This window comes from Callorhinus ursinus, unplaced genomic scaffold (assembly GCF_003265705.2).
Source record: "Callorhinus ursinus isolate GAN/ISIS: 27379988/994484 unplaced genomic scaffold, GSC_fseal_2.0 scaffold26, whole genome shotgun sequence".
Taxonomy (NCBI): Eukaryota; Metazoa; Chordata; class Mammalia; order Carnivora; family Otariidae; genus Callorhinus; species Callorhinus ursinus.
This window is the reverse complement of record NW_027397088.1, coordinates 16,680,632-16,706,780: the sequence shown is the minus strand read 5'-3', so window position 1 is coordinate 16,706,780 and position 26,149 is coordinate 16,680,632. Positions and strand designations below refer to the sequence as shown.

The window sequence follows — 26,149 nt, the reverse complement described above, 5'->3', positions numbered from 1 at the left end:
GGGTGTATTCACTTTGTGCACACGTGGACTTATGCATCTGATTATGGCTGGTAGAAATTGGATTTACGTGTTAAAGGTCTTTGCAGGTCTTTGAAGATTTCCGTTCCTCTCACAACATTTTAAGTTATGTTTCTTAAAAATTGAGTTCTTACCCCTTTTTTGATATCATCCAATGGTTAGACAAAAATAGACAATAAATAGACATTTTATTGAGAATAGGAAACTGAAGAGCGTGTTAACCTCTTTTATGGTTAACTGTATGTGGAAACTGCTTGGTATTCTTACAAGCGTGCAATTGTGGTGGTTCTGATTCTAGTCCAGAATGAAGCATTGTGTATCACTTTTGCAGCATGTAAACTTCAGCTCCAAATATCTTCTTGATGATGAGAGCTCTCCGTGAACTATGAATTGCCTACGGTATATTTAAAACATGGTTTAAATGGCAGTATGTTTCATAATATGAATAGATGTTTTGTGTAGAATTAAAAGGAAATGACATCTTTCATAGAGTGGACATTGGCAGTGACACTCTATGGAGTGACCACGAGGTCCCCTCTATGTTCAAACTCAGGGGATGAAGAATATTTTTTTTTTAAGATTTTATTTATTTATTTGACAAAGAGATACACAGCGAGAGAGGGAACACAAGCAGGGGGAGTGGGAGAGGGAGAAGCAGGCTTCCCGCTGAGCAGGGAGCCCGATGCGGGGCTTGATCCCAGGACCCTGGGATCATGACCTGAGCTGAAGGCAGAGGCTTAACGACTGAGCCACCCAGGTGCCCTAAATAATCTTGTTATGGTCTTTGTAGGTACTTCACTATCTTTTTCATAGGGAGCGTTGTTCTAAGTTCTAAGGAATTATAGTCAGTGGTTCTATCTAAAGGTTCCATATAAAGGTACTTTTTTTTTAGAGAGAGAGCATGAGTGAGGAGGGTCATTTAACCTAGTGGACCTTTCAGAAATGCAACAAAGAGATGCGTGTGGAGAGTGCCAGAAAATTGCCGTGGAAGAAGCAAGGATAGAAAGCCAAGTTTTAGGAATGAACAAAATTGAAGAACTGTCTTAATTTAGAGTTGTCCTGTACCCTGTAACATTCAGTAATTTAGTAAGGGGGATACGTACAGAGCAAGAGGTAGCATGGTTATGGGTTCCTTCCCTTCTTCACTGTCATCTTTTCTTCTCTAGTTTCTCCTCATACCTTCCCCATGAAAAGTAAACTGAATAAATAAGAATGAAGTGAGCGGGCTGTTTTAACAGCGTTTCACGTGATGTCACTTCTGTGAAATTTGTCATAACAAGAATATGATCTAGTTTTCTTATCCACTACACATACTTTTGCGACCCTAACCTACTTAGGAAATCTGCAAATAGTCGGAAAAAGACTTCTCAAGAAGGAGAAGAATGACCGACAAAATGACCCTTACCCTTGACCCTTCGGGTGAGGCCCTGAGATACCCAGAGCCCCGAAGGCCAGGCAGGGCACTGAGAGTAAGGTTAATGATGCAATGAGTTCATTTACCCGGTTCCCCAAGTAGATTAAAAAGAATAAGGGGGCTTTTGAGTGTTAACTATATTGACCACCGTGAAGGAAGTGGAAAAACTCAAAGCATTATAAAATCTCAGCGGGGGTGGGGCCATTCATTTTAAGAGACAAACCAACCTGGTGGATTATTCAGGGTAGGTGAACATAAAGGACCTTTTCCTGAGATGCAACAAAGAGGAGAAGGCACAGAGAGCAAGGGTGGTGCATTAAGAACCGCCACCTGTTGAGAGTTAACTTCCAGGATTCACAGTTGAGGGCGGAGGTATCCACAGGGTGGAGATCCCCAGACCCCAGAGTCCTTCCATCTCATGGCTCAGCCATTCCCTAAGGTCACTGGGAGACCTGGAGCTTCCTCTGCAGCAGCTGCAGCTGCGGGGGAAGAGAGAGAGTGGAAGATCTCACTGGAGATTTATTAATGGAAGAGGCATACATCACTCTCTTTCACGTTCCGTCGGCCAGATTTAGTCAAATGGACAATACCGAAGAGCCGGGAAAGGTGGGAAATGCCAGCCTCTAATGCCTTGGGAGGACAAGGAAGCTGGTTTGTGGAAGACTAACCAGCCTCTGCCACTAACCAGCCTCACTGGGTACCTTCTTGAGCCTGATGTCATCCTTTACCTCCATCCCAGCCACACCCTCGGGCATACCTGGGTGAGTACCCAGTTATTTGCAGAACACCACAGCTCCGTCCCAGGAGTGTCAAGAGCCCATTGAGTCAGCGTGTCAGGACTCATTATTCTTCAGACCATCTTCCTCTGAACACCCACTCCCTGATGTTCTCTTCAGTGGGAAAAAGAGCAAGTAATCACGTGTGGCTCCACATGGAAAGGCAGGGAACCTTCTAAATACCGCCACTAGGAGACGGCACCCCCACCACCATCCTGGACTTTAACCTATGCCGATTGGCGAGGCAACTGCTTCTCCTTAAGTTCTTCCAACGGTATTTCCTGGGTCCTGTTCCTGTTAACATAACTCAATTCCAAAGGAATTCCTGAAATTATCCCAGTCCTTCCAAATGTCTCATTATCTGTGTTCGGTACTTAGAGCTTGGTTTATTCCCATTGCGCTCTCCGGAGATCGTATCTCCCACCAAACTCTGAAACAAGTGTTTACTTGAACTAAACTCTCTGTAAGTTTTAGTCAGTTATCTCAGCACAAGAAAGGAGTTTGGGGACGGGGGGTGAGGGTTAACTATGTAAAATTATTTTGGTGATCTATTCCATGGGTTGGGATGAAGTGTTTAGATAGAGGGGGTGGGAATGAAAGTGGAGCCAGGAGGCAGTCTATAAAGAGAGGCAGGCAGATGCCAGAAAAAACTCTGGAAGGTCCAGGTGAAGAAGGAGAAACCTTCTTCCCACCTCCTCTTGATTTCTGCACCTGGTGTTCCCTGCTCAACATAGGGACAACTTGCTTGAGAGCTGTCAGTACTAGAATTTGTCAATGTTATGGGTTTAATAGCTCTTGTTTGCCTTCCTACAAAACGAAACACCATTTATAAACTTCGTTTCTCTGAGAAAATGGGTTTGGAGTTCCAACCAACTGACTTACAAATGAACTTTCTGTGCACAGATCATTCATAAATTGAGGACTGCCTGTACTGGGCTTGTAACCCAGAGATAACATTTATCTGTGCTTTATCAGTATGGGCTTGTCAAGTTAACTTATGTTTACTCTTTTCTGCATTCGTTTTCATGATAGCCTTGCTCTTAAAATTTAATACCGTCTTTATGTTTGGAGAAACATTTCCTTTGGAGGTGCCTCAAATATTCTCGTGAATTGGAATAGTGATTTTATTTTATCTACCAATTTATCTTTAGTACGATTCATGGCTATGAAAATCTTTTGCGCAGGGAGTCTGTAAATTGTAGAGAAATTGAGAACTATTTTAAGGAAGTGGGGGAAAAAAAGAATTCTTTGCTCGTATTACCCCGGGTTGTCAGATATCTTGTAGTATAATTACTGTGTTGGTTTGTAAAGGTTAAAGAAGGCTGAAGTTTGTAATTCTCTTTTGTGTATGTGTTCCACACATACACGGGTAAAGTCCAGCACATCAAAGCAAAATGCCTTGCTAACATCAAAGTTCTGAGCAGTTTATAGTTTGTCGACACAGAGACATAATTCACGGATTTTACATTGGCTTTTACAAACATCTGATGAATCAGTTATTTGCTCCAAGGAGCCAATTTGCAGATTACAAACCTTGTGTATTTCAAATCTGTTTATGGGTGTAATGCATGCACCGAACTATTCTTGCTGGCATCCTATTGTAAAGCAAAAAGGTAGAACCCTGGTCTTGGAGCTGCTCCTTCTTAGGGAACTTAACTATCCATATACAAGTGAAAAATTCTGTTAGCTGAGCAGCTGACAGAATATGATCACAAGTGTTACTGATGCTGTTCTGTTCAGAAGCAGAAATAGAATGCCCAGGATGGTGCAAGCTTGTCATAGTTAGATTGTCAGGGTGATGTCCTGCTGCATTAAAAAGAATACTTTGTTCCCTCCTCACGCATGCACCCCTGCAGTGGTAAGAAACTGTTGCAGCTGTTACTCGGATTTGCACTTGAGGCTCAGATTCTGATGCTAGTGTAGTTAAAATTTAGTTACTAGCAGTCAGGTTTAATGGTCTTCCCCTTCTGTTTAAATCAGTACTGTGGCCCTAGTTGCTAGAAACATTTCCTTTTAGTTTCAAGTTGTTGTATCGTTCGCTGGTTTTTCTTTACTGTCAAAACTATGAGAACAATGTTGATGTCATGATCTTTCTGTCCTCCCCCTCCCCAGTCTGCAATCACTTTCTCCCAAATTGTCCTCGTAGATTTCAGGCACCTTTATGTTAAATGATCAGTAATTGACTTAACAGAAATTGAACTGCAAAGCTGTGGTTTAATACAAAGAAGCCTACATGAGTGTGAAAGAAAGCCCTTTATGAACTGTAGAGTACTATAGAAAAGTGGGGCATTATAATTAAATACTGTCAGGTTATTACTGAGCATTGACTGTCAAAACATGTAAAAGGCAACTTATATTTTCCCCATAAGTACACTGCTTATGATGTTCCAAGAGTAGCTAGAAGTTGCTCCAATCCGGCAAGGGAGTGTTTGGGGGAATCCAGAGTTCTAAAATGCCAACAAAAGTCATTAATTAAGGGAGAACTCTGGGAGCTCCCTCCTTAAGACCCCACAAGAAACATGGTACCATCTGAATTTTTCAGCCATAGCCAGACAAAAGCAGAATAGGGCAGTGTACTTTTCATATCTGGATGCAAAAAACATGAAATGCTGAATGTAGAATAGAAATCATTAAGTTTAATGGATTTCTCTTTTATGACCAGCTTGAGTTTACAGCTTTCTAGATATCTGGAGATCCATGAAAGTTTTATTTTTATGATTTCAACTTAAATCTTAATATAATCTGCTCTTAACTTTCAGTGTCATGAAGAAATCCTTTTTCTCTCTTTCTGGAGGACCTGCCCCCCTCCGCCCCCCTTGCCCTGCCAGTTAGTCTTGCAGGTTTCAGCACTGATACTGCTTGGATTCATTTGTAGATTATACGCACCAAATGGGGTTGGCACCTCTTCATGAAAACTGGACCCAGTGGGCTACTTATAGTCACTGAATGTGCTTGTCTCCGTGGAAGTTTATGTTTTACAGCTGACATGCCACTGACCAGAGTAACCTGTCATAAAACAAGGCACTTCATCTCTTTTGTGCCTTCAGTTCTGAACATTGAAGCCAAAACATATGAAGAGACTTTATTGACATTTAAAGAGACCTGATTAACCCTATGTAGTAAAATGGTTTTCGTGGGACGTCTTTGAGAAACGCTTTCATGTTTGATTCCTGGAATGTTCGAAGACTACAGGCAGTGTGCTTTTTGTGGTCAAAAGCCAGCATTATCCAGAGACCTTTCAGAGTCGTGCAGAAATACTCTTTGCTATTGTTTTTTGTTATCATGTTGATGATGGTTATTATTGCAAATGAATAAATTGGCATTCTGATTTTTTAACGTAGGTATTCCCTTAAAAACACTGTTGACTTCTGTGAAAAAGGTTGATTTCCTGGAACCGATAATATTATGAGGTTGTTTTGTAGGCAGTTATTGGCATGTTTATCAGATAAATCAAACATCAAATGGGCCACGGGGAGTGGTTTTCCAATACCTTACCCTTGCAGTTTGTTCCCTAAAGAAAATCATGTTGCCTCCTCACTTGGAGACAGCATTGCTTTTAGGTCCCCCGTCCTCATGATTTGGAGAAGCCTAAAACCGAGGCCTCAGAGCACCCCATCAGTATTTCTTTTATGAGCTTTAAACTGGGTATGAAAAGGCCTGTCCACTTAAAGCTTTTGCCTGTGAAGATCAAGCAGAGATTGATTTTTAGCCACTGTGCTCATGGGGAAACCAAATGCAGTAGCCAGGATTGAAAGAAGCAGATAGAAAGAAAAAGCAAAATAATCTCTCTGGCACCCACCTGACAATGTCTCCAGAGGAAGAGGATCGATATCTTCTGATATTCACAATTAAAGAAATTGCTGGAATTCTGCATCACATATGCTCTACCCATCAAGACCTCTCACCCAGGGAAGACAAATATTCTTTATTCAGGAGATGGGAAGCAGGAGGCGTTAAGAGCTGTATAGCTAATAAATGTACAATCTTTCATTTTTGCTATATTCACAGAGTTGTACATTCGTCACCACCCCACAAAGAAACCCAATATGCATTGGCAGTCGCTTCCCATTTTCCCCTAGCCCTTCACCCCCAGCTCCTGACAAGCACTAATCTGTTTTCTCTGTAGATTTGACTATTCTCGACATTGCATATGAATAGAATCGTACAATACATGGACTTTTGTGTCTGGCTTCTTGCCCTTAACATAATGTTTCCAAGCTCCGTCCTCACATTAGCAGGTATCCACAGTGATTCCTTGCTAAGACTGAATAGTATTCCATTGTATAGATGTACCACGTTTTGCTGATCCACTCGTGAGTTGATAGCCATTTGGAGTGTTTCTCCTTTTTGGCTATTGTGAATAATGCTGCTATGAACATTCCCAAACAAGCTTCTGGGTGGGCATGTTTTCATTTCTCTGTGTAGCTGACTTGTAGGCAAGTCACATAAATCAAGACAGTAAATGATTTTTTCCCCTCGTTTGTTTGCTTCATTACTATTTCTTCTTCCCTATCTCACTGTCCTAAAGATAATTTTCCTTGAGAAGGTGGTTGTTAGAAGAGTAAGAACCTCAATTAATTTTTTACTAATCCCAACCACCAGACTCTCTCCTAAGCACTGGGTATGTGTTAACAGCATTTCTCAGATGGTCCTCACTTTCCACTTGCCACATGGCTGGGGTCTAGATGGGCTCCTAAAGCCTGAAGCATTCAGCCAGGAAGTGGGAGGAGCTGGGATTTGGACCCACATCTGTTTTGCTCTTCATCACAGTGCTCTCTGCTGTCAGTCCTCATCCTAAGATTAACCTACTTGTTCACCACTCAGAGAATTCTCTTTCTGTTCATGGTGCCTCCCCTCCCTCTGATTTGGTCATGAAAAGTAGGAAATGTGGCTCAAGACCCTTTATCATAGGCCTGTGGACCTGGAGCAGCCATCAGTAGTCCCTCTGGACAAAGTGATCATTTCCCTCTCTGATGGAGGGGCTCAGTCCAGCCTGGCTCTTCTTATGCTCTGCCCCTACTCTCTGTCTCCTCACCTGAACTTCACCTCCTTCCTGCCGGACCCACACATCCTGCCACACCTACAGCCTGTTTATCCACTCGAGCCAACACGCTTTACACCCGTCCACATTTGAAAACCTCAAACTCCGCGACTCCCTCCGCTGGGCACAGCCTGGAGTCCCCTGCATTTTCCTCCCATCCGCTGCCCCTCCCTTCCCACTTTCTTCGAAACTTACCATCACTCTGGCTTTCTGCAGAGGAATATTTACTCTTCTTGCTTTTTGAAAATCTCGAGACATAAATCCTTCACCTGTCTCATGTCTTCGGTTCTGTGCATGGCCCCGATCCCACGGCCTCAGATGTACTAAGTGGGGCTGACCTCCAGGATCAGATACACTGCATACCAGACATGCGAGGCATCAGGAATTTGGAGGAGTCTTTTGGAGGCCGGTTGGGTAGGAAGCCTGAGTTTTATAGAATGTTTCTTGACATTCTTCTGATTTTATGTTTCCAGGAGTTTCTCTAAGTTATGTACAAGCCATCCTAATTGCTCATTCCCATTCCCTCCTTTGGAATGCAGGAGAAGGGAACATGAAAGGGTCATTTTTCTCCTCTATATAGGAGAGGAGGTTGAAATTTTGGGCTAAAATAACGTTGGGGATTACATGTGAATTTCAGCCACCTCTGCCCTCCCGCCTACCAGACAATGGAAAAAAGGCCTTTAATGGCTAAGAAGGTCATGAAGCGGGGAAAATAAGCCTTGCCAGATCTTTCGTGATGAGAGATTTGTGTCTTCAAGGGAATCCAGAAAGTTCCACTTGACAGAAGAGGTGACAATCAAAGGGATTTGCTGCAGTGTCTGTGAGAGGGTTAAAATGAAGAGTTTTGTTTGAGTCTGAAGCCCTTTACTTTTGCTGACCGGTCCGTTCTGCCTGAGCGCCCAGGGCTCCTTCAGAGGGGAGTTGGAGAGGAGCCAGGTGGGTACAGATTGGTCTCTGTCCTGCTATCTTTACCGCCCCCCACCCCAAGAACCACCGCATTAAGGGCATGTCTGATGAAATCACTCCCGTGTTTATCAGGACATTTTTACAGCTCTTTTGTTCTAAATTTAACTGATGGCCAATGAGAGACTTAATAAATCAGGTAAGTAGAAATAGGCAAAATTGGCCTTTTTGTGTCCTGAGGATAAATCTAAACAAACCTCCCTAGTTGGGAGATGTCCAGCTGTTGCATTGGCCAAATTTGAATGAATTATGAAGATGGAATTATCCACCTGGGCTCGGAGGGTAGTCCTGCCTACTCTGGGGGTGGGGGGTGTGTGGGGGGGAGGGCCGTCTTACCAAAGCCCCACGCATAGGAAGCTTCACTGAGTGTGTCTGTTTTGCAAAAGTTGAGTCAGTCTCCTCGATGGTCACTTGTGAGGGTTTTTGTTTAATTACTAATTTTTTTTTCTGAAATATATTGAAAATATACTAAAATTTAAAAAATTAAACATATATTAAAAATAACCCCTAAACCTCTCGAAAATTAAGTCCCATATTTTATTTCATATTTGTGTCCTTGCCATACTTGTTTTCTTTCTTTTAACTAAGAGAATTAACTAATTTGTTTTAAGTCAGTAAAAGTATAAAAGATGCCCAATAGATATCCGAGGAAAAATAAGTTTTTTAGTTCTGTTCCGTCATTGAATTCATTCCTAGAGGCAAGCTCCATTACTGTTTTCTTTTCTTATTGTTCCTTTATCCTGAAATACCTTTCAGGATATTTTATAACTATATAAACAAAAATATGTTTTTTTTTTAAAAATAATATTTATACCATACAAACTGTTCTGCTCTTTACTTTTTTTTTTTTTTTTTTTTTTTTTTACTTAACTTGTATCCTGGAATATTTCTTTGTCAGAACATAGAGAGCAGCCTTACTCTTTTTAGTATCTAAATAGTACTCGGTTGAATGATTTTGCTACACTGTATTCTATCCCACATTGATGGACTTTCGGTTGTTTCCAATTATTTGCTACTATGAACAATACTTGGGTGAATTACCTTCTATAAATAGCATTTTATATGTCAGCAAGGATCTCTGGAGGAGAAATTACTCAAGTGGAATTGTTGGATCAAAAGGAATGTGCAGTTTTAATTTTGGTAAACCTTGCCAAATTGCCCTCCAATTTGGCATCTGTACTAATGTATGCTCCCACTAGCACTGCGTGAGTATGCCTTTTCTCCACAGACAGTGTTATTAAACTTCATGGTCTCTGCCAATCGAAGAGGTGAAAAAAATACTATCTTTTGGTAGCTTTCATGGGAATTCGCTCATTACAGTGATGATTGAATATGTTTTCACATGTTTAAGAGCCATTCCTATTTGCTTTTCTAAGAAATGTATGTTGACGTTCATTGCCGGTGTTTTCCTGGGTTTTTGGTCTTAACAGCTAATTGATTTTTAGGAGCACTTACTAGCTCAATAAAATTAGTCCTTTTGTCTTGTACTTTTTAATTTTCCCATTTATTTTTTGACCTATTTTTTTTTCATGCAGGGTTTGTTTTTAAAATTATATAGTCTTATCAGATTTTTTCTCTGGCTTTTCACTTTTTGATAGACATAGGCCTTCTCCAGTCAAACATTATCTAAAAAATGGTCTCATAGTTGTGCTTAGTATTTTTTAAATCATAGCTTTATTGAGATAGAATCCACATACCATAAAATCCACTCTTTTAATGTGTACTATTTAGTGGTTTTAGTGCATTTACAGAGTTGGGCAACCATCACCACAATCTAATTTCAGAACATTTTCATCACCCCCAAAAGAAACCCCATATCCGTTAGCCGACACTCCCCACCCCCCCAAGCCCCCAGTAACCACTAATCTGCTTTCTTTATGGATTTGCCTATTCTGGACACTTCATATAAGTGGAATCATATAATATGTAGCTTCTGTGACTGGCTATTTCTACTTAGCATCGTGTTTTCAAGGTTCTTTCTGTATTTTTATGTTTTCAGTTTTTACATTTAAATCTTCTGTCACTCTGGAATTTTAGTGTAGGATGGTAACTAGGGATCTAATTCGAGTTTTTCCAGGTGGCTATTGTCTTGTTGGAAGGAACTTTGTTTCCTGGAGTTTGTAAGTATTTGTAAGTATTGAAAGTTCCTTCTCCCATTATCATGCACTGAATTCAGTATGTATTTGAGTTTATATATTTCCTGTTGATCTTACTTGCTATTCATGTGCCAGTGCACACTGATGTAATTTCTGGGGCTTTATAATATTCCCATTACCGCTATGCTAGTCTTTCCTTATTGCTTTTATAAAGCATCATTTCTGTGGATATTCTTTCCTGTTTATTTTTCCATATGAACTTCAGAGTTAACTTCCTCATGGCATTGTTTGACATTGTATCAAGTTTATAGATTCATTTGGGGAGAATTACTGTCTTTCTTGATAGTGACTTCCTGTTTAAGGACAAGGTAGAGCTTTCCAGATGTTCCTGTCTTCTCTGTTCCTCAGCAGTGTTTAAATTTTTTTTCCATCGATCTTGCATATTTCTCATCCAGTTTATCATCCAAGTATTTTATATTTTAGTTGTTAAAAATGGGGTATTTTTTTTACTGGCTGTCATTTAGGAACGCTATTGATTTTTGCATATGACTTTTGTTAATTACCTTATGGATTCTCTAATTGTCTACAGTAGCTGTTTAACTGATTCGCTCAGATCTGCAGCCACAGCAAATGCAAATAATGATTTTACTGCCTCTTTTCCAATTTTGTACCGCTTCTTCCTTTCTCCTTTGTAATTAAATTGGCTAATTCCGCCAGAACAGCGTTAAATCACAGCGATGATGGTGGACAGCCTGGTGGTGTTTCTGACATTAATGGAAAGCTTCTCGTGTCTCCCCCATTAGCAGTGAGGCTGCCTTTGGGGTTGGGCATGGTTACTGTCCATTTGGGGTTTGCAGGGCTTTATCATGAGCAGAGAGCAGTGTGGAAAGTGCTGGGTCTCACTGAATTGTTTGCAGAGGTGAAGCCTGCTCTGCCAATTCTCTTGCAGTGATGTAATGGTAGGCTGATTTTCCTCACCGACACTGAGGAGTTTGAGTGGGAAGTCCATGCTGGAAAGGAAGAAGGTAGCAATTATACCCTAATCTCCTGCTATTTTTCTTTTGCCAATCAAGTGAAGAGACCAAGGAGCTATAGGAATATATAGCACCATATTTACCGATCCATGAGGATTAGGTAAGGACTTTTGCTAAAGGAGAAATGGAGGAGAGGAGGGAGAAAGGGGTAGGAAGGAAGAAGAGGTAAAAATGTCATTTTCTTCGCTGTCCCTTTCCCCCACCAAATCAAGCCACATGAGAAACCAAAAGACTTCTGGGGTCATTTTTTCCCCCCAGAATATTATTAGCAAAAGAATGGCACAAAACACGAATTGTCAGCAAATGTGATGGAGAGTTTCAGAAAAGGCTTAGCAGAAGTAGTGAAATCTTCTACTATTTGTAAGCAGAACTGACTAATAAAGAGTTCCAAATATTGAGAAATCACTGAAGGGAAAAGGCATTCCCTGTTGGAACATGTTTACATGTTGCTTCTTTTTGATGTTGCCATTAAGAGAGTGTTTTGATCTCTTGCAAAGAAACTGGAGAGGTATTTTATGTGCTAACCCTGAACCTGACATTACTCTAGTAATAAACACTAGGACGGGCTGTCCCTTGCATTAGCAGAACTAGAAAACAAACAGAAGACAGTGACAATTGAGGCTTCCATGCTTGTTGGAAACATTTAATATACAGAGTTGGTAGGTTGTGGTTAAAAACAAAAGTTTAGGCTGACTCCACAAATTAGAGAAACTGATGGATGATTTTGGGGGACTCACTATGCAATCATCTGTATGATATGCAAGAAAGAGATAGTCCTGGGGAGTGAACAGACTGCATGGATGTGCCCCCCCCAGAGGACATGAGCATTCCTGGCTGGTCAGAGCCCCAGATGTGACTTTCACACTGCAGGAGTCACTGGCTCTGGGCGCGTGTCTCAAGTGTGTCTTCTCACCTTCTTACTGAGTGGTGTGCTAAGAAGAAAAGAACAAGGGCTTGGAGCAAGAGCCTCTGGCTCTGCCATTTGCTGGCTGTGTGAACTTGACCAAGTTCCTAAACCTTTCTGAGCTTACTTGCTCATTTGAAGTCATGCCTACAATTCAGGAGTTGTGTGGATTTATTAGAGATGCTGTACCCATCTAGCACAGTGCAGGGCCTTGCAGAGAACAATCACTCAATAAGTGTTTAGAGATGGGCCAGAGGAGGCAATAGGGAGAGGGAAAGAAGGAAGAATTCCATGTGACAGGCGCCATGATACACAGAGGGTGGGTGCTGGGGAAACTCATACAGAGAATCACACCAGGACGGGGATAGAGAAGTATTTATTGGAAAGATTTCTCTGAGAGACGAGTTATGAAGACTAAGTAGGCAACATGTTCTAGGGAGTGCATGTTCTACGGCAGCATTTTCAAAGGCATGGGCTTGAGGAGGGAGTCAAGGAGGCTTAAACCCAGGGAAGCGGGAGTAAGCGATCGTGGCCAAGGCGGTGAGAAGTTGCAAGCTGGGAGAAGGGAGCGGTTGGCCGACCTGGGGTTGGAGAAGGCCTTGTTGGTCATGCCTGGAATATGGTTACAATGGGGGTGACTGGAAGCGTGAGGGCACAATTGAATTCATATTTTGGAAACCTGGCAGCAGGGTTTATGGGGCAGGTTTAGAAACTGGCGGGAGGGACTGGGGTCTGAACCATGGTGATGATTTTTTCCATATTTCCCACAAATCCTGGCGTGGTGCCGAGCACATAGTAGGTTTTCAGGAAAAACTTCTGGATGGACTTGAACAGAAGCTGTTGTTTTGTCCGGCATCATCTTTTCCATGATTCACTTGCTTTACCATTTATAGATTAGTCTCGTGGATTTGATCACTTCCCCCCAAATTATCTTTCGCCCTTAGTTGAATTATCTTAAACCATGGGTCGTGGCATCAACATACCCTAATCTCCTCACACTGTATTGTGCAAATGTCCGTGTCGTAAAAGAGATCTTGTTTAAAGGGCACTAGCCTCAAACTGCATGAAAAATTGCCACTCACAGTGTTGCCCTCTCCCACCAAAAAGTGGTTTATGTGCAGAGGGATAATTGTTCCCAGCCCTAAATGCTGTGGGCTTTGCTCACACTCTCTTTCAAAGCTTCCCCCCCCTTTTTTTTTAAGATTCTTTCAAGCCTCCTGGCTGTCTCAAAGGAGAGAGCTTATAAAAGCTGTTAGTTCCTGATTGACTTCAAGCAGAGCAAGTTCACTGTCTCATTCAGGGGAGATGATCCTCTCCTAGTTAGGATGGCCACAGGCACTGACTGTGTCCATAGGCCATTGAGGGCCACGGTCTGTGCCAGATGCAGTGAGAGATGGTTGTACTTACCATGGACTGGGTGAATAAATAGAACATTGGATTGTATATTCAATCAGCTCATATTTTTTGAGATTCACTGTTGTGCCAAGTAGGGTCCTACGGACTGAAGATGCCCAAGCAAATGGTCCCTAGTCTGTGACACTATACATTGTCATTATTGTAGTACAGTAGATGAACAAGGAACTAGTCGATTGCAATACCTTGGATAGACTGGCATGAGAGCGATATACAGAATGTAGTGGAAGCATCGAGGAAAGCACCCGACTCTCCCTTGGGAGGCCATGGGAGACCACCATGAAGATCCAGGGATTTTCCTAAACAGGAAGAGGAGTGAGAGTTTGGGGGTGATCGTTTTTGTATCTAAAAAAAATTGGAGCATTGTGGATTTTGCTATGGATTTATTATGGACTTTTAATAAGTCCCTCAAAATCGCCTTTGAGCTGTGCAGTAACTGGAATGTATGCTTGGCTACCATGGTGGGACTCAATAGGGCCAGGGGTCTTCTCAGACCCCAACTGTAAGGTTTGTTTTGTTTTGTTTTGTTTTTACTGTGTGTCCTGACCGTGTCAATTGTCCAAGAAGCACAAATTCTTGAGGCCCATGGCCCGAAAGAGCAGAACCTGGATAATATCTCGGAAGAGATCTCCCTGGTGACGGTATATGTGCAGTTGCCACAGGTGGTGTTCCTGAAGTTGGAGCCATTCCGCTCTGTGTCATTTTAACAATTTAGTATTATATCATCTGGAACACATGGAGTGGCCACACTCTTTGACAGAGAAGCCTGGGTCAGATTGCTCTCAGGGAGAATTCGGTGTGTGATCAAGATGCTGTGTTGAGCATGAGTGGATGTCAGGCAGATGTGGAAATTTCGAGTGTATTTGAACGGCACCAGTGTGGACCCACAGGAGGAGACATCAAGGGGACACCGCCCCATGAGACGTCATTCTGATCAGATCCTGCATCGCGGACCACAATGGTCTCTGTCACAGCCAAGATAAACATTGAACGTGGGCCGAAGGAGGTAGGCTTCTGGAGAGTATGAGTGTCTTTCTAAATTCAGTGTGTGGAGTGGCGGCCCACCTACACTCAGAATTTTTGTGTTTGGAAGCTATGTCCGGAAAAGGGAAGCGGAATTCCTCTACGTTATAAATGCTGCTTTATTCAAAACACACTATATGAATTAATATATGCTTCTCCTCTCTGGGAAAGCAAAGGTTTTCACGGTATTGTTTCTTTTGAAGCAGCAGAGTGAAAGTTTAACAGGAAAAGACATTTAGTCCTATTGAAGGTCTCGTGGAGGTTCTTCACCCATTTTGGGTGGGGGTGGGAGGGACTCTGTACCACATAGTGTCCTAAGAATTCAAGGGCCACTTGCTCTTGAGAAATAGAGTGAGTTGGCTTGAGTCATTTTGGGTCCAGGGGCAAGGGGTGCTTAAGATATTTAGCAATTCAAGATTTTTGCTCTGTGCTTTGATTGTTGTTTCTAGAGCTAGCCTCTGCAGGTGCAAGGGAGCAGCTCTGATGGGCAAGAAAGCCATTCTGTCTTGTCACTGAGAGCTTGTGTCCTTGGATAGTGCCTGACCACACCGCCCCAGGCCTCCCACCGTGTATGCGCACGTTCACGCTCCTCTCCAGGCTCATATCATTAAGAGCCGGGGCACAAGTTAGAAAGGAATGACTAACACGGATATTCTTTTTTTTTTTTTTTTTTCCAATTTAAAGACATTGCTCTTTTTGCTCTGCCTCTTGAACAGGATTTCTCTGTTCCTCGTTTATGTTCCATCTTCTCCAGGGAAATGTCAGGTTTTCAGATCTGCCGCTTTTGGTGGAATCACAGAACGTTAGATCTGGAAAAGACCGTGGAGATCTAACATACCCAGTTGGAAGTGCCAGCAGGATGACCACATAGAGATGCCCAGCAGGCATTCTGAAAGACATACCTAGATCTTGGAAAGAGAGGTCAGGGCCAGACTTGTGGGTTTGAGAGTCTCTCCCTTAGAGGCAATAGGCAGCATGCCTCTGATGAGGTCATTCCCCTGCTCACACCCATTGGAAGCACCTTCACGTTTCACAGAATCATCTCAGTCACTCAGAAAGACCTTTGAGACCCTCCATAGAACAGCCTCCGCATTTCATTCCCACCTCATCTCCCACTGCTGCCTCCCCACGCATGCACCTCCAACCACGGTGGTCCAGTGACCGCACTGGGACACACATGTCCGTCACCTCTCTTTTCTAAAGCTGTCGGTTCACACTCCACTTCCTTCTGGAAGCCTGCTGTCATGAATTCGGGTTGTGAAAGACCAAAGGGAATCTTGTGGTCTGTCATAATTGGGAAAGCATATTCTCCTTCCCCAGTCACAGATCTCACGTGACTTGCTGAGAAGAGCCTTCTACGCATGTTAAGGGACATCTGAGGTAACGTAGACTGGCCTCTCTAGCGGTGCAGGCGGGCATCCACTCTGATACCCATTACACATGCATGTGCTGCTTCTTCCTGCAGTAAAATATATGGAAAGATACTCAGTTTTTTCTTTATATCCTTCGATTTACATTATTTTCTTTCCATTCTATGTGTCTCCAAGGATGTTGATGTTGAATTACCCCCTTTGGAAAGTCACACCCGTTTTTGAATTAGTATGCAGAAATTCTTATTCACCTCCACTGTCCACTCATTGGTTTGTTTAGGCAAATTACATAATCTCTGCCTTCATTTATCATCCATAAAATGGACCTAAGAGTAACTCACCTGGTTTTGAGAAGGATAAATAAAACCTCAAATTGAAACATTTTGAAAAATGTCTCAAAATGTGGAAATAAGCAGAAGGCTTTATTGTTGCTACCATACTGCTTACAGTCAAGAAAAAAACTTTGAATCCTTCTTGATTATTTCACATCGACTGGGTCATATTACGTATTTTGTAGAATATAGAACTTGGATGTCAGAAGAGTTGAGTCTGTATTTGGGCTCTGTGATTTACTAGCTGTGCGTCCATTACTGAATTACCTGACCCTTTAGAGCTTCAGTTTACTCCTCTATAAACTGGGAATCCTGATGTGGTCGCTGCCTATTAGAATTGTTGAATAATTGTGCAACCATCTCATCCTTGGAAGACCCCTTTTAAAACTGCAGAAGAGCATATTTACTTTTTAATTTTTTTTAAAGATTTTATTTATTTGACACAGAGAGAGCAAGCATATGCACAAGCAGGGGGAGAGGGAGAGGGAGAAGCAGACTCGCCATTGAGCAGGGAGCCCGATGCGGAACTCGATTCCAGGACCCCGAGATCATGACCTGAGCCGAAGGCAGACGCTTAACCAACTGAGCCACCCAGGTGCCCCAGAAGAGCATATTTAACAGTGACCATGATGGTCCAGTCATTCTGCTGGCTGTAGAAATAGGTCAAAAATATATTTTGATTCCCTTTTCTAAGATACCTCTTGGCTCGTCCCAGATGCAAAAGGGACAGAGGAGAGCCAAACATGTAGCAGAGGCTGTAAAATTGGCAGACGCTGTGAATGACTTCTGTCCAATCCTGAGGTTGAAAGGGAGGGACCAAGTTGACGTGCAGACTGTGCAGTAACCACATGGCCAAAGCTGAGAACAGGTGCAGGAGGGAAGGCAGTGTAAACGGGCCCTGCTAACACAATAAAGCCAAGTGATGGTTTGCTAGGGTCTATCCATAGGCATGGTGTGCCTATTCCTGAGTGTTCCTCTGTGCAGCTGTGGACAAGCTAAAACATGGGTGCCATCCTCTGTGGGACAAGAGGGACCTCCCATGCCTCTCTTAAGTTAGGTGGGGATAAGGTGGTGTTATGCATTAAATTGTGTCCCCCCAAGAGATGTGGAAGTCCTAGCTCCCAGTATCTATGAATATGCCCTTCTTTGGGAATAGGGTCTTTGCAGATGATCCAATTGAGATGAGGTCATTAGGATGGGCCCTAGGCCAACAGGACTGGTGTCCTTATAAAAAGAGGGAATTTTGGACATCAAGACAGAGATGCTTGGAGAATGCCATGTGAAGACAGGAGTTACGCTGTGACAGGCCAGTGAATACCAAAGATGGCCTGCCACCCACCAGAAGCTAGGAGAGAGGCCTGGAACAGATCCTTCTCTCGTGGCCTTGGAAGGAACCAACCCTGCTGACATCCTGACCTCGGACTTCTAGCCTGCAGAGCTGTGAGAAATAAACATCTGTTGTTTAAGCCCCCCCGGCATGTGGTACTTCGGTTACGGCCGTCCCAGAAAACCAACACGGGGGGGGGGGCGGGTACGCCATTTTCCCCAGACCCAACTTCTCCTCTGTGACCTTGGGACCATCGTTTGGGTTTTATGGGAGGTTACACATGGAAGGCATGTGTTGCCAGCATCTAGTAAAAAATGACAAGATTTTCTGTGGTTTGGCTTTTGAAAGCAAGTGCATTTAAAGCCTCAGCTCCAGGTTTGGGGTTGACTTTGAATGGGGTTTCTTAAACGTTGTAACGACCTTCCCTCCCATAACCTCCCCTGCATGGGAGCTTGATGTGTTTTTTTGAGAAGGAAAAAGGGTGCAATTGAGTAGCATATTTCAGTCCATTAACACAAAACTCTGCATTCAGTTTTTATTTTTCCAGGCTTGGACACTTCCTTGAGAATATTTGGTGTTCTATTGTAAGTCCCCTTCAGTTAGGGGTTTGGCAAGTCCATGACAAAGGGAGGGAATGTTTCTTTTTTTCTTTTCACTTTCCTTGGGCTCGCCTGTTCTTTCTCTGAAAGATGCTAGAATTCCCCCAGGGAGAGGGCCTGCCTCTTTCCTCTTTGGGAAATGTTGATTTATATTATATGAAACATTTGTTTTTCATAGAAACTTTCATTTCAACATGTTGAAATAGTTGGTTCTAATTTATATGTGAAAAATAAATAAACGTGTCATGGAAAAGGCTCTCAGGGTACAGTTACATAATAATTATGTGTGTGCCCTCCCCCAACGTCTTCACATCGGAGACCTCACCTCACGAGAGTTTCCAGAGCTCGATGGCTTCTCACAGCTCATCCTCAAATCCACGAAAACACATTAAAAATAACTGTTGCAAGTTGGAAATGACTTTTATAAGTATGTCATAAGTAATTGTATCTCATAGCTCTACTTAATAGCTGGGGCAATTAAGGCTCAGTAAAGTGGCAAATTAAAATAAAAATTAGATTAAAATGGAGGATTTCGTGATTTCTAACCCAGCACGTTGCTTGTTTTCTAACCTCGTGTTACTGCGTTCCGGGGTTGTGGCGGGGGGTGTTGGTTTGCAAGGGCAAGAGAGACAGTGCTTGGAGGAGAGCGAACAATTGGCCCCCCAGGTAGGAAGACCTGGTTCTGGCCCCAGGGCATTTGACTTGTCAGGACCTCGAGAAAATGAGGGAGCTTCACAGTCCTGTGCTTCACACTGAAATATTTAGGGAGTGAATGGTATTTCTGGGATTTGCTGGAAGGCAGAGATCGGCCATGAGTTGGGATCATTATTGGTGCTGGGTAATGTATATCTGGTGCCCTCTTGCAAGTCCTTTGGACATGTTTGAAATTTTCCATGAAGCAGTTAAGAGAAAATTTTATGCTTCTAAAATGTATACCTTTGATTCTTTTCCATCTACTCTTTTACTAGATGCTATTGTTTAGCTGACTTATTTCTCCCAAACAACAGACTCCTTCCTGTGAAAGCAAGCAAGCCCTTTCCGTTGGTGTGATCCTAACATATGTCCTATTAGACTTTCTGACGCCTTCCCCATTTTTCAAAAAAATTTTTAACAGATAATACGGTGGCTGTGCTTTCATAATAAATTCAAAAGCTGCTCTCTTTTCCTCACCAGTTTGAATTGTAAAAAAAGACAAAAAACAGTACAAAAGATTAGAGTACTTTAAAATAAATTTCGGCTAATTATACATACAACTGCATTCACGAAATGTGAATATTTTCAGGGCTTTCTTTGCTACCAAGTGCCACCTGCTCATGATTTAAATGGTCACAAATTTAGTTCCATTAAACAAAATACAGCAACTCTTCTCCTATAGCACCAACTTCGTTAGGTCCTATTTTGGAAGTGGGAAACCAATTCTAGTGTTCCTTTGTTAGCTCCGGGCCCCTGTCAACCATGCTGCAGGGTTGATGACTTAAACATTTTGCAACCTTGCTTTACGAATCCCAGCAGGCAAATAGTTTGTGATCAAGCAGTTTGTGTTTTCAAGGATCCTTATGAACGAGGTGGCATTTGGACAGTGTTTGAGCGGTTACCAGGCCTCTGAATTGAGGAAGAGAATATATGCCTTGGCTTTTGCAGCTCATTAAGGAGACTTTTTATGATCTATTGCCAAAAAAAGGGGGGGGGGAGAAGAAAAGGAAAAGAAATCCTCCCTCAAAATGTTATGCTCTTGGCCCAGATTTTGGTCACTCCAGAAGCCGCGGGGCTCCACCTTGCTATTTTAAAGTTGTCAAGTCAGTTAAGGAGGAATCCATTCATCTCCTTTTCATCTGGACCATTCATGATCTCTGTACATCCAGAGAGGGTGTTTCTTGGGGGTTCGCATTAGCTGAGGCAGCTTTCCCATCCAAAAAGGGATTATCAGACTCTTTTCCGAGAAGGGCTTTCTAGGAGGGCCTCATCTGCTACGTTTGGGAAGTAAAAACAAAACAAAACAAAACAAAAACCCCACAAGCTGAAGTGCACGTTTGCCATGCTCACAGAAACGTGATTTCCTTCCAGAGACTTCTTTGTCTCCAGATATCTGGACCTGATGTCCTTGATGTGGTTTTGGCCACAGCCCTCTATCAAGAAAGGAAGAAGGAGCTGCTTCTCTGTCCTGCAAGTCCTAATTTTTCCTAACCTTCCCTTCTCTCTCCCCCCACCCCACACCCTTGCCCTACATTCCTTTCCATTCTGCCCTTTCAAACACTCCTCCCTCCCTTAGAAAAGCTAAAAATAATGGTAATGCTTTCCAGTGATCTTCCTTCGTTAGGATCTCAGATGCAGGCTGCAGGCAGAAAGGAAACCCTTCGTCGGCCTGCCGATGCAGAACTGCACGCTTACAAATCTTGGCTCACCCCAAGATTTTGTGATGAAAATCTCATCTTAGCTTTTCACTCTCAGCTTGAGTCCCCTTCCTTGACCAGGACTTAGCATCCTCCCATCCTCAGAAGGAGACCTGCTGTCTTCTAGGCACCCGGGCCCCAACGGCCCCCAGCCCAGGGGCGGGCTCAAAGATTCAGAGAAGCCAGGACATACCTGTGTCCTCTTGCTGGGCTTAGGGGGAGCCTCAGGCCATTGTGGCTACACTCCAGATTTTAAACTGTCAACTGTTATTTATTAAAGATCACAGACCCGTTCTTGGGTTCCCAGGGGGGTGCTGACCTGCAGACCAGGGCCCAGAGGAAGTGGGGAAGCCTGGAGGTGGGGTCCTCCACGCACAGTCCCCCGTGGTGTGGGATCATGCGCCATAACTTGGCTGGCCTGCCTGGACAGCTGGCTCTGGTTACTGTGGGAACAATGCAAGGAACCCTCGTCACATTCCTCTGGGGTCAAAGGCACAACCTTTCTAACACTCTTAGTCCCTGCTGGCAAAAGGGAAAGACAAGGAGCATGGAAGCAGAGGCTTAGAGAATACGGCTGACTGTAGAAATCCATGAACTCCCTTGCTTCCCCTTGATTTAAAACCCGGGGCCCAGAGAAGTCCTGTGACTTGCTCAGGCCCCTCAGCTAGTCGGTAGCAGACCCAGGAAACTGGACTCTTCTAACTCCTGGTCTAAAATACCCTAATGTATCTCTGAGCATCTTGAATATTTCAGGCCTGTCGTGAAAAGGAATTATGGATAAAGATGTTGTATTTCATAATGTTTTCACATGCTGTCATTGAGTTGGGGTTCAGGGGTGTGTCAGCCTCTGTTACTTTTGGCTCAAGCCCTTTCAGCAACCCCAGGACAGGACAAGTCTAGCCGGCTGACAGCATCTTCAGTCACCCTGTGGGAAGGCCTTGGCATCGAGCCCCAAACCCAGAAGTTAGGGTTCATTTTTAAGGGCCCGTCTTTAACTTGAGCATGAAGCTGAAAGCGCTCAGGCAGGCATGCTTGAAACCATCTAAATTCCTCTGAGCCCTGACCATGCAGAGACTCTTCCTTTAGAAAGGAGCTGAAGTCCTAGAGGTTAGGACACATGACAACAGAATTACTGGATAAAATCTGTCGCACATGCCCTGTTTCAAGGCACAGTTAGGAGTTCAATTAATAGGGAAGGGGTTCTTTTTCTTTTAGCATGCCTTCGTGGAAGGAGTCTTCTGCGAACCTTCCTTTAGCGTAGAGACAGTACTTCTGAATGGACACTTCTGGATGGTGAGACCAATTTTCCTTCCACAGGAAAAGGCACCATACATTTCTTCTCATCAGGAAAAGCAGGGCTAGTGGGACATGCTGCTTCGCCCACAGAATGAGCTGGTGGCCACAGTGGGAAGTGACCAGCAGAAACCACCGTGGCTCCATGTGCTTTGCCTGTTACTCGTTTTCTGGACTCTGTGTGCCGCCATTCCCAGAGATCATTTATGGACATCCATAGTTTAATGCCTCACTTCCTGTTAAAAAAAAAAAAAAATTGTTCTTTATCTCCAAGCAGACTTTTCCAGGTTCAGACACATGTTTGTCTTCTTTAAAAGGCTGTAGTCTCTTGTCTGTAGTAAGTTCTCTTTGGCTGCCGTGAAGGCGCTTGTGCTCACCTCCAACAGGACTTCCTAGGTGCTCCCGTGGTATTTGGGAGCATTGAGGGCTACCATAGTCTCCCTCCACCGAGAGCCCCCCACCGTGAGATACCAAGGACTGAGCTGTGTGTTCTGAGCCCTGGGATGATCCAGGGAAGGGTGCAGCCCAGGGGAGGGAGAGCAGAAGAAAACGCTGTGCATCTCTTACCGTGATCATCTCTCTTTCCCTTACCGAAGCACAGTGCTCTCTGCTATTTGAAGAGAGCAATTTAGATTTATATTAAGGGATGAATAAATATGATGCAATGATGAAATCTCATCTGGAGTGAATGCAAATCGGGTATGCTAATGATCGAGCGGCTGTGTCTCACATTCCGGCAGAAGCCGGGAGCCCATTGGAGGCCTGGGTGCTTCTCCTGTCTCTTTCCCATTCACCCATTACACGGTCCAGAGCCATGTGGGCAGCAGAGAAAGGGTTATCTTTCTCTAATATCTTTCAATGTTGTCCTTTGCATTAGAGGACCTTAAAACACTTGAGACAGGGGCACTGGGTGGCTCAGTCAGTTAAGCATCTGCCGTCGGCTCGGGTCATGGTCCCAGGGTCCTGGGATCGAGCCTCGCATCGGGCTCCCTGCTCGGCAGGAAGCCTGCTTCTCCCTCTCCCACTCCCCCTGCTTGTGTTCCCTCTCTCGCTGTGTCTCTGTCAGATAAATAAATAAAATCTTAAAAAAAAACCAACACTTGAGACAAACCTTCGGGTGATTCGGGGGGGTAGGATGTTTTTCCTAGAGGGCCTTCAGAGAGAATTTTGCATAGATACATATATAGATCCAGGACCTGAGCATCTTGCCATCTTGCATCATTTGACATTGCAAGAGAGACCTTTTGTCCCTTTTCAGTTAGCCTCCTACTTTTGCTCCTTACAGTTCTGGGTGCTCAGGAGCAGGCAGTCAGACATCCCTAGTTAGAGCTGTGCCACTGTGAACCCAGAGCAAAGTCACTGTATGTTGGTGGGACACAGCTTCTCTGTTTGTTGAACAGGGAGGCTGGACTGCGGCTTCAGAGGTCCCCGCCTGGCTCTGAGGATCCGTGATGCCCGGGGCCTCCTGCCTGCTGAGAGTCAGGGCGATAGGACGCAGGTTTGCCCGCAGTCCTATTCTTGCAAAATTCGCTCCCTCTCCCTGCCCACCTTGGCCACCACTGCGGAATCGAGTCTGCCATTTTGAAGAATCTCAGATCTGATCCAAGGTGCCCCCGTCCTAGGGAGATTCTGGCAAGGCCTCTGAGCACACGTTGCCCTCTCCTGCTCTGGTTGGTGATGAAAAAGTAGGTCACAAGAGGTTGCCCCTTTTCCAGTTATCAGTAGGGGAAACCCCCAGGGCTGAAAAAGGAACAGATGCAGAACAGCTCCAAAGAAGGAAACAAAAAGAAATGCATGAGCACGGAGGCCAAGAACGGGTGTCTCTGAGCCCCACCCCTACTGAGAGGGAAAAGAACCGGACCCAAACACTGACGGTTAGGGGGAAGAGGGAATGCTATCCTGTACCTCCTGCCCATGGAGCAGGAGACCCATGGGACTTGGAAATGCTTGGTTGTCCTCTGCTGGAGTTCCAGGGGGCTGCTCCCGGCTGGGGTCCTGGCGGCCCTGCGTGGTGCCACAGTGGTTCTCTACCCGAGGGCTGCAGGTAGGCGTGGGTGGTGGTGGGCTGGACCCAGCCTGTCTCCACCACAGCTGTTCTTCCTTTCACTCTGTTATATTTTGAGTGTATATAAAAAGATTTTGTTTTCTCAAAAACGTCGCACGGCTTTGGAAAATTTAAAAACCCCTGGTAAGTTGGGGAAGAGCTTGTATTTAAAGCGATATGACCCTAGACAAGTCTATGGCTTTCCCTGAACTTCGTTTTTCTTGTCCGAAGCCACGGTTCATTGCCTGTCCCCCGAGTCTCTTGCTCGAGAGGGATTTAAGGATTCATTTCAAGTCAGTTACTCATTCCTTCATTCCACAAACATATACTGAGCACCTCTCCTGTGCAAGGCTCTGGTGGGAGAGAAATTCGTAAGTAAACGTGTGGGACTGTTATGCCAAGGAAAGGGTAGAGCATGTGCAAAAAACCCCAAAGAAAACTTCTTACTGTGGTTGCTGGTATTGCCGTGAACCAAAGTTCAAGGCAGTGACTCTGCAGCCTAACTGCTTGGGTTTGAATCCCAACTCGGCCACTTACCAGGGTGACGTCAGGCACCTTACTTCACTTCCTCGAACCTCAGTGTTCCCATCTGTGCAATGGGGATAATCATAATAATAGAACCTGGTGCATCAGGTTGTTGGGAGGGCTAAATGAGTTAATATTTGTCAATTAAAAAAGCACAATGACTAGTACATAATAAGCACTCTCCAGTGTCTGTTATTGTTACTGTTATTGATCATTCCACCAATGCATTGTGACATGGGTGCTGTAGGGCAGGTTCTTTTTTTTTTCTTTAAGATTTTATTTATTTAAAAAAAAAGATTTTATTTGTCAGAGAGAGAGAGAGAGAGCAGAAGCAGGGGGAGCGGCAGCCAGAGAAGGAGACTCCGTGCTGAGCAAGGAGCCCGATGCAGGGCTTGATCCCAGGACCCCGGGATCATGACCTGAGCCAAAGGCAGACACCCGCTGAGCCACCCAGGCGTCCCAAGTAGGGCAGGTTCTTGCTGGAGGGGCTAGGTGTGCTGTGACTTGGCCCTCAGCATCGGGGCCCCCAGCAATTATGCTTCCATTTTTGTCTTCCCTCCTGCCCCGTGCATCCTCAGAAAACGCATCCTGTGTTCAAGAGGGAAGGTGGGAGAAGTGTTTTCTGTTTCTATTGTGTGGATTCTCTCTTCCCTCTTTTGTCTCTTCCCTGCTTTCGAGGTTGGAAGGCTGCTTCTCTCAGACCAAACAAAGGATCTATCTGTGTTCCGCATGTCATCTGCCTTTAAGGGTGCAGTGTGTGTCTGATGTATGCGGGGTGCTCCCTGGAGAAGGCTCTGTTGGTGATGTGTACGGGCCTCTGTATCGATCGGTGACGTAACGGTTCTATAGCGGGTGAATGAGGTAATTCTCACCGTGTTACTCAAGCCCGTGACCTTGAGGCCCATCGGATGACTAAGCCACATAGGTGGATCCCTGGTTACAGAATGTCCTTGTTTTAAAGGTAAATCGGTGTGAGGGTGACTAATAGTTTTAAAGAACTGACTGCAAGTGAATTGCATGCCCCTTACTGAGAGGCAGTCTGTCTTAATAAACCCCGAGGCCACCAGGCCTGGTGACACGATTGGGGGGGCTGATTTTCAAGAGTTCCTTTTTCTGTGCTCCCCTCTTATCTTTTTTCATTAGATTCCAATTCTCTGTTGAGTTCGCCCTGACAGTGTGTAATACTGTCAGTGTGAAGTTCAGAGCAAAAGACTCAGGCCTCTGAGCTAGTTGGCTGGTTTGCTTTTTCTTTCCCTTTTTTTAAAATTCAACAGGAAGGTGGGACAGAGCGGAAAAGATTTTTAATACTGCAAGAAAAGAGAGGAAGTAAAAGCATACTGATAAAATCTGCATGTGAAAAACCCTTATTAAAAAAAGGAGAAGTGGATGGCACAGTGAACTCTACATTTAATCTGGATAAACAACGTTAGTCTTGCAAATAAGAGTTTCTGCCTGCTCGCATCGCTGCTGTGGGTGACCAGGCCTTAGGACATGGGAATGTGTTCAGGTCTTCGATGAGCAGATTTTGGATGGGCGGGCAGGTGAAGGGCAGTTTGGCCGTCGGGTGGGTGGGGTTCGTTACTTGGG

The 26,149-nt window shown here is 44.1% G+C and overlaps 1 protein-coding gene and 1 long non-coding RNA gene across 13 annotated transcripts in view; one reads left to right on the top strand and one right to left on the bottom strand.

Annotated features, from left to right (window-relative positions):
- Positions 1-26,149, top strand: part of ATXN1 (ataxin 1) — a 397,308-nt gene that overhangs the window by 164,432 nt on the left and 206,727 nt on the right. The window contains exon 5 of one of the 12 annotated variants that reach the window (XM_025890939.2): positions 8,008-8,185. The exons of the other annotated variants lie outside the window; for them this stretch is intronic. The gene's annotated coding sequence lies outside the window, so the exon portion shown is untranslated. The remainder of the gene's footprint in view (positions 1-8,007; positions 8,186-26,149) is intronic. 12 annotated transcript variants of the gene reach the window in all.
- Positions 15,361-21,152, bottom strand: LOC141370133 (uncharacterized). The gene is made up of 3 exons (XR_012373897.1): positions 21,020-21,152; positions 15,871-16,141; positions 15,361-15,491 (listed from the first exon to the last, which is right to left on the bottom strand). It is a non-coding gene; the product is annotated as an uncharacterized lncRNA (long non-coding RNA).